Genomic DNA, 7,345 nt, shown 5'->3' on the forward strand with positions numbered 1-7,345 from the left:
TAGAGAGACTGGGGTAAAAGACAGCAAGGTGACACTTAAAACAATAATAGCTGGAAAAATTTCCAAAGTGCAGGAAACCCCGTTAAGCTTCACACTTGGAGACTTTATAGTGAAACAGCAGAATATCAGCAAGAGAGAAAAATCCTAAAGGCCACCAGAGAATAAAACATAGATTACTTTTAATAGAACGCGTATCAGATTATTAGCCAAATTCTCACGAACAACGACATATGCAGAAAAGAAATAGAATATCTTTGAAGTTGAGAGGAAATAATTGTGAACCTATAATTCTATATTCAACCAAAATATAATCTAAGGGTGAGGATTATGAAGATATTTTTAGGTAAACCAGAAAACAGAATAGAAACTACATGCCGATGCTCCCTAACATAATTATTAAATATATTATATAAAAGAGAAAAACATGCCAGAAGGAAGGAGAGGGATGCAAAATAAACAATATCAAAATTTAAGGATAAACACTAAAATGATAGAATGCATAGTTTCTGAACCAGCAGTAGAAAAGAAAAGGAACGTAAAAAGCTTGACCAATGCAGCCAAAGAAATTAAAGAATAAAAACAAAAGAGGCAGAAAGAAAGCAAGAAGGTGGAGAGAAGTTCCTGTGTATTTCTAATCACAATAAATGTAAATAGGTTAAACTCACAATTAGAAGACAGAGACTCCAGATTAGATTAAAAATAGACGAATATATGATGATTATAATAGACATACTTGAAGAAATTCAGAGGATGTTTGGAAATTAAGGTATATAGAGAAGACATGCTAGGTATTTACTAACCAAAAGGGAGCTAGTGTTCTTAATAACGGACAAAATAGAATCTAATATGAATAGCATTACAATTAATATTTAAATTTAAGAGGGCTATTTCATATTGATAAAAAGAAGAATCCACCAAGATGACATAACAATAATTAATTTGTATGTACCTCATTTATATAGCATCGAAATAGAAAGAGCAACAAATGAAAAAAACAATCGCTAAGATTTGTGACAATGATAGAAAGTTTAGTACTCATTTCCCAGAAAAGAATTCATCAGACTAATAAAGAACAATAAATATACAGAAAAACAAACTTGGCCTCGCAGAAAATATATAGAACTTTCCTCTTCAGAGAACATACATTATTTTCAAGCACAATTGAATATTTATCAAAAAATGGTAGTGTATTAGACCATTAAGGAAGTCATAATAGGTTTCAAATAATAACCATTATACAAACCACATCTTCTGACCTAAATGAAATACGATAAAATATCAAAAATAAAAAGAGAATTATTTCCCATGCACTAGAAAATATTAAATATAAGCTATAACTTCTAAATAATCGATGAGTTAAAGAGAAAATCATAAAGAAAATGATGAAATATATAGAACTGAATTATAATGAAATCATAGATAATAGCTTGAGAGATGCAGATCAGTTTGTATTTAGGGGAAAATCAATAGTCTCATGTGCATTTATTAGGAAATAACAGAGTCTGAAAATAAATGAGTCACGTGTGCAATTTAAGAAGTTACAGAAAGAACAGCTCCCCCGCCCCCAAACAGTCTCCTGCGAGAAGATCAGATGTAGAAATAGTCAGTGCAGTTGGATTCATCATCTGATTAGGTTTATCTAAATCCATTGTGCCCTCTAAATTCATCAGAATTTTGCATTGATTGAAACCATAGAATTGAATATGGGTGTGATTAGGATTATCACCTGTATATCTATCAAATATTTGATGATTGCAATTCTCCCAGGGATATGGTATTTTTATTTTGACATAATTTCAAACTTACAGAAGAATTGCAAGATAGTACAAAGAACTAAACCATTCGAAACGAGGTTGCCAATATTCTGTCCCATCACTGTTGAAGATTTTAGTGTGTATTTCCTAAAAGAAAAAGAATATCCTTGCACACAACTAAAATACAACTATCAGAATCAGAAAACCATTTTTGATACATTACTACCATCCACCCATAGACCCCATTCAATTTTGCCAATTGTCCTCATAATGTCCTATATTAGCAAAAGGATCCATGATCATTTGTTATATTTAATTGTCATAACTCTTTAATTTCCTTAAGATTGGAACAGTTTCTCAATGCTTCCTTGACTTTCATGATCTGCACATTTCAGAGGATTATAGACCCATTATTTTGTATAATGTCTTCAATTATGGATCTGTCTGATTAGCTTCAGGATATTCATCTTTGTCAGGAATGTCACAGAGGTGACGCTCTGTTCATCTGTTTTCATACTGTATTAATCTATTTGGGCTGCCATAACAAAATACCATAGACTGGGTGACTTAAACAGAAGACATTTATTTCTTACAGTCCCGAAGTCTGGAAGTCCAAGATCAAAGTTCTGGCCAGTTTGGTTCCTTGGCTTGCAGCTGGATGCCCCCTCGCTGTACCCTCTGGTGTCTCTTCCTTTTCTTATAGAGACGCCAGCTCTATCAAATTAAAGCCTTACGCTCATTTAATTTTTATCAATTCCCTGTAAGCCTTATCTCCAAATACAGGGGTTAGGGCTTCAACATATAGATTTTTCGGGGACGCGAACATTTTATCCATAACATCCAACTTCAACATATCTCCCCTAACCCAGTGTAATGGCTTTTTTCCTGGCTTCCTGACCTTCATCCTCCATCCAGCAGTTCAAAACACATACTATCAAGTATATAATTTTGAGTCCCATTACTGGCTTTGTAAACATACATTTATTTATTTGTTTGTTTGTTTATTTTTAAGGCGAGGCAACCCTTAGTTGACCTCACAGATTGCAAGGAACTTGTCAGCTTACAATCCCCTTATTTATTTTTTACATCTACAGCACCTGGTCTTCCAAGGTGGTCTCCCATCCAAGTACTAACCAGGCCCGACCCTGCTTAGCTTCCGAGATCAGGCAGGATTGGGCTTGTTTAGGGTAGCATGGCTGTAGACTGGCTTTGTAAACTTTTATCACTGCTGGTATCTATCAAGCTTCTCTACTGTAAAGTTCTTTTTTCTCTTTTTGTAATTAATAAGTATTTGGGGGGAGGGAAGTACGTAGAACCTATGTAAAATATCCCACTCATCAAATATTTATTATAAGTTTTATCATCTACTGATGTTTCTTGGCTGAATTACTACTGTGATGGCTGCCAAATGGTGATTTTCTAATTCTATCATTCCTTGTATATTTATTAGTTGGCATGCTACTTTAAGGAAAAAGCTTTCCTTTCTCCCCATCTATTTATTTTTTATTCACAGGAGAGTAGACACAAGGATTCTATTTTATTCAATGGATGTAATCTGTTCGTATTATTATTTGTATTCGTTCTCAAATTGCCCCTTATTTGGTCTTTCCATGAAGGAATAATTGATACTAGACTAGCTCCTCCAACATAAACAACTAGAACATTATACAAAGAATGTAAAACAACATTTTCAGGCATTTGACAACAGGCAGAGTAGGACTGTGATCATTAGAAGAAGTAAAACAAACAACATAAGCCCTATGGTTACCCCAACTTTCTCCCTGGAGGAATTTTAGGACCCTGATGCAAGAAAGGGGAACTCAAGCTGAGCACAGCAGAATTGGGGAGGTAAGGCAATGAAAATCACAGTTTAAGGAAAAAGGAGATGGTTAGAAATCGTGGAGCAGAGCACCAGAGAAAAAGTAGCTGCATAGCGAATGATGTCCAGAAGTTTTCAGGAATCTCATGAGTCTTTGATTTAATGCTGATCTATAAATACATAGGGTGAGACTCCACCAGGTTGGGCAAAGAAAACCATGGGAGAAAAAACAATTACTATAGAGTGGTAAGCCAAAAAATTACCGGAACTCACACAGAATTGTGAATCATTCAAGTTCTGACTAACCAGAGTGGAAGGACTTTGTTTAATACTGGGGAATTCAGTATAGACCCCAGAAACGGTGTACCTTAAAAAGAGGGCTAAATGAACCATAGTATAAAATCAACTACAGACTTACCTCAACAAGCCTTCCTAACAAGCTTCAAAAGGTTAATGTCGATCTGCAAGTAAATTAACAGCCTGCCAGAACAAAACTCAACACTATTTGATGAAAGAAAACAAAATCCAGCCACTCTAGCTATAATGTCCAGTATCCAGTAAAAAAATGACTAGACATGTGATAAGGCAGGAAAAATGTGGCCCATAACCTGGAGAACAAAATCAATAGACACTCCAATGGCAAAGGTAATGGAATTACCAGGCAAGAAGTATGTAAAAACTCTATAAATATGTTCAAGAATATGAATTTAATGAGGAGAGAAATAGAAACTATAAAAAAGAAGTAAATGGATCTTCTAGACTGAAAAGTTGAGTCTATGAATTTAAAAAAATCATTAGATCAGCTGTAAAGTATACTAGAAACTGCAGGTTGAAGAGTCATTAAAAACAACCAAAAAGAAAAACAAAAAAGAAAAGGGGAAAAAATGAAGTTTTAGTGACTTATGCACAACAGCATGATGTCCAATTTATATATGAAATAATAGTCAAAATCTCCCCAAATGTTGTAAAAAATATGAAACCATGTATTTATAAATCTCAATGACTCCCAAGCAAGATAAATAAAATGTGGTTTCAAGGCACTTCATAATTAAATTTCTCAAAACCAATGACAAAGAAGAAAATCCTAAAAGCCTCCAGAGGAAAAAAATTTTATATATAGGACAACAGAGATTTAAAAAAAATGGCTCTGCCTTCTTTCAGAAACGATACAAGCCAAGAGATACTATAGCGAAATCTTTCAAGTGTTAAAAAGAGAAAAAACCCACAATGCTTCAGCCACCGGCCACCTAGAATTTTATATCCAGCAAATATCCTTCAAAAGTGAAGGTGAAATAAAAACATTTCAGACTGACAAAAGCTGAGAAAATTTGTCACCAGCAGATCTGTACTAACTGTAATAAATGTTAAACCAAGTTTTTCAGACTGAGAGAAAATGATTCTGTGTCAAAACCTGAATTTGCAGAAAAGAATGAAGTGTCAGAAACATGAAATACAATATATGGAAAGGTATTTGTTCTCACTTACATTTTTAAGAAAAGATAAGTGACTGTTTAAATAAAAATAACAACAATATACTGTGGGACTTATACACAGAAGTGAAATGTATGGCAACAATAGTACAAAAGATATAGGTAGGGAAATGGAAGCATACCGTTACAACATTCTTACATTACGTTCAAAAGTACATGAGACTGCCTGAGGGGAGGCGGTGATTGGTTAAATATGCATATCGTAAGCTCTAGAAAAACTAAGAAAAAAATCAAAGCGGTATAGAAAATAAGCTTATCGAATTGATAAAATAGAATACTAAAAACACTCAATTAACCCAAAAGAGGCATGAAAACAGAGGTAAAGGAACAGAGAATAGATAGGGCAAATATGAAAGAAGTAGCGATATAGTGGATTAAAATCTAACCACATCATTATGTTAATTGTAAATGGATTAAATAGTCCAATTAAAAGACAGATCTCTTACAGTAGATTAAAAAAACAGCATCCAATATATGCTGTATATAAGAAGTATACTTTAAACATAAAGAAATATATAGACAAAAGTCAAAGGATGTAAAAGGTATATACAATAAAAGCCTAATCCCAAGAAAGCTGGAGAGATATATTAATATCAGAGAAAACAGACTTCAAACAAAAGGATATTACCAAAAATAAGGAGTGACATTTGCAAATTATAAATGGCCAATTCATCAAAAAGACATAGCAGTTCGAAACGTGTAAGAACCTAAAAACAGAACTTTCAAGTACGCGAAGAAGAAAACGAACAGAATTGAAATGAGAAATTGACAAATCTATAACGTTAGTTGAAGATTTTCGACACTCTTTTCTCACTAATTAATAGAACAGAAAATAAATTAGTAAGCAAGAAAAGACTTGAACAACACCATCAACCTACTTGACCTAACCGACGTTTACAGACTACTCCACACAACTGGAGAGAAAAAAATACCTCATTTTAAGTGTATCTTTCATTATGATAGCCCGTATGGTGGCCCACAAAATACATCTCAGTAAGTCGAAAAAGATTACAATCAACAGAGTATATGCTCTGACCACAAGAAAACTAAGTGAGAATAAAATTATAAAAATAAATCTGGAAAATCTCCAAATATTTGGAAGTTAAACGGGACACTTTAAAATAATTCATAGATCAAAGAAGAATAATAAGGGAAATTAAACAACATTTTTCATGGAAGTAAAATAAAAACATACACATCAAAATTTGTGATGTTCATTTATTTTAGAGGGAAATGTTTATCTTTAAATGCTTGTATTAGAAAAGAGGAAACGCTTAAAATAAATGACCTGAGGTTCCATGTTAAGAAATTAGGAAAAGAAGAGCAATTAAAAACCAAGGCGATTAGTAATGGGGAAATAAAAAAGATAAGAGCGGCAATTATCGAAATTGCAAATAGAAAAACAATGGAGAGATTGGTGAGACCCAAAGTTTATTCTTTCAAAAGTTGTTTAGTTTGATAAGTCTCTGGAATGACATCAGAAAAGGGCACCTCTGAATGTGTACCAATATCAGCAATAAAATAGAGGATGTCACCGCAAATTACGCAGACATTAAAAGGATACTAAGAAACCATCATGAAAATCTCTAGGTCACTAATTTCAACAACTTAGAATGGACCAGTTCCTCGAAAGACACAATTATCAGACGCAAGAACAAAACAGAAAATATCAATAATCCTCTATCTATTAAAATTAAATGAACAGTTAAAGACCTTCCCACAGTGGAACCTCACGCCCAGTAGGTTTAACTGGTGAATTCTATCAAACATCTAATGAAAAAATAATCATTGCAATATTATGTTAATTGCTCAGAAAATGGAGGAAAACGTAACATCTCTTGACTGATGTTGTGACGTCATGATACAAAGACATACAAAAATATTACAGACTAATTTACCTCCTGAATATTGAGGGGAGATCCTTAACAACATATTATCAAATAAAACCCAACAATATCAACCGGATATTAATATGGAAGTTTAGTTTGACATTCGAAAACAATCAGTGTAATTCACAGTCTTACCAGAAAAAAGTAGGAAAATCATATTATTATTTCACAGATGCATAAAAATCATTTGACAATATTTGACATGCATAGATTATCAAAACTATCATAAACCTAAGAAAAAGAGAAGCTATCTTAACATGATAAAACGCATCTATCAAAACATACAGCAAACACCATACTTTATAGTAAAGGACTAAGTGCTTCTTCTCTAAGATCTGGAAAAGGCAAGAATGACCATTCTTACCACTTCTTTTCACTGGCTGAAGTGTCTAG

General features: G+C 33.2%; 1 pseudogene; it reads right to left on the reverse strand.

Moving 5' to 3' along the window:
- Positions 1 to 2,839: 2,839 nt before the first annotated feature.
- LOC111729544 lies at positions 2,840 to 2,958 on the reverse strand (annotated as a pseudogene).
- Between the last annotated feature and the right edge of the window lie 4,387 nt (positions 2,959 to 7,345).

This window comes from Pteropus vampyrus, unplaced genomic scaffold (genome assembly GCF_000151845.1).
Source record: "Pteropus vampyrus isolate Shadow unplaced genomic scaffold, Pvam_2.0 Scaffold268, whole genome shotgun sequence".
Lineage (NCBI taxonomy): Eukaryota > Metazoa > Chordata > Mammalia > Chiroptera > Pteropodidae > Pteropus > Pteropus vampyrus.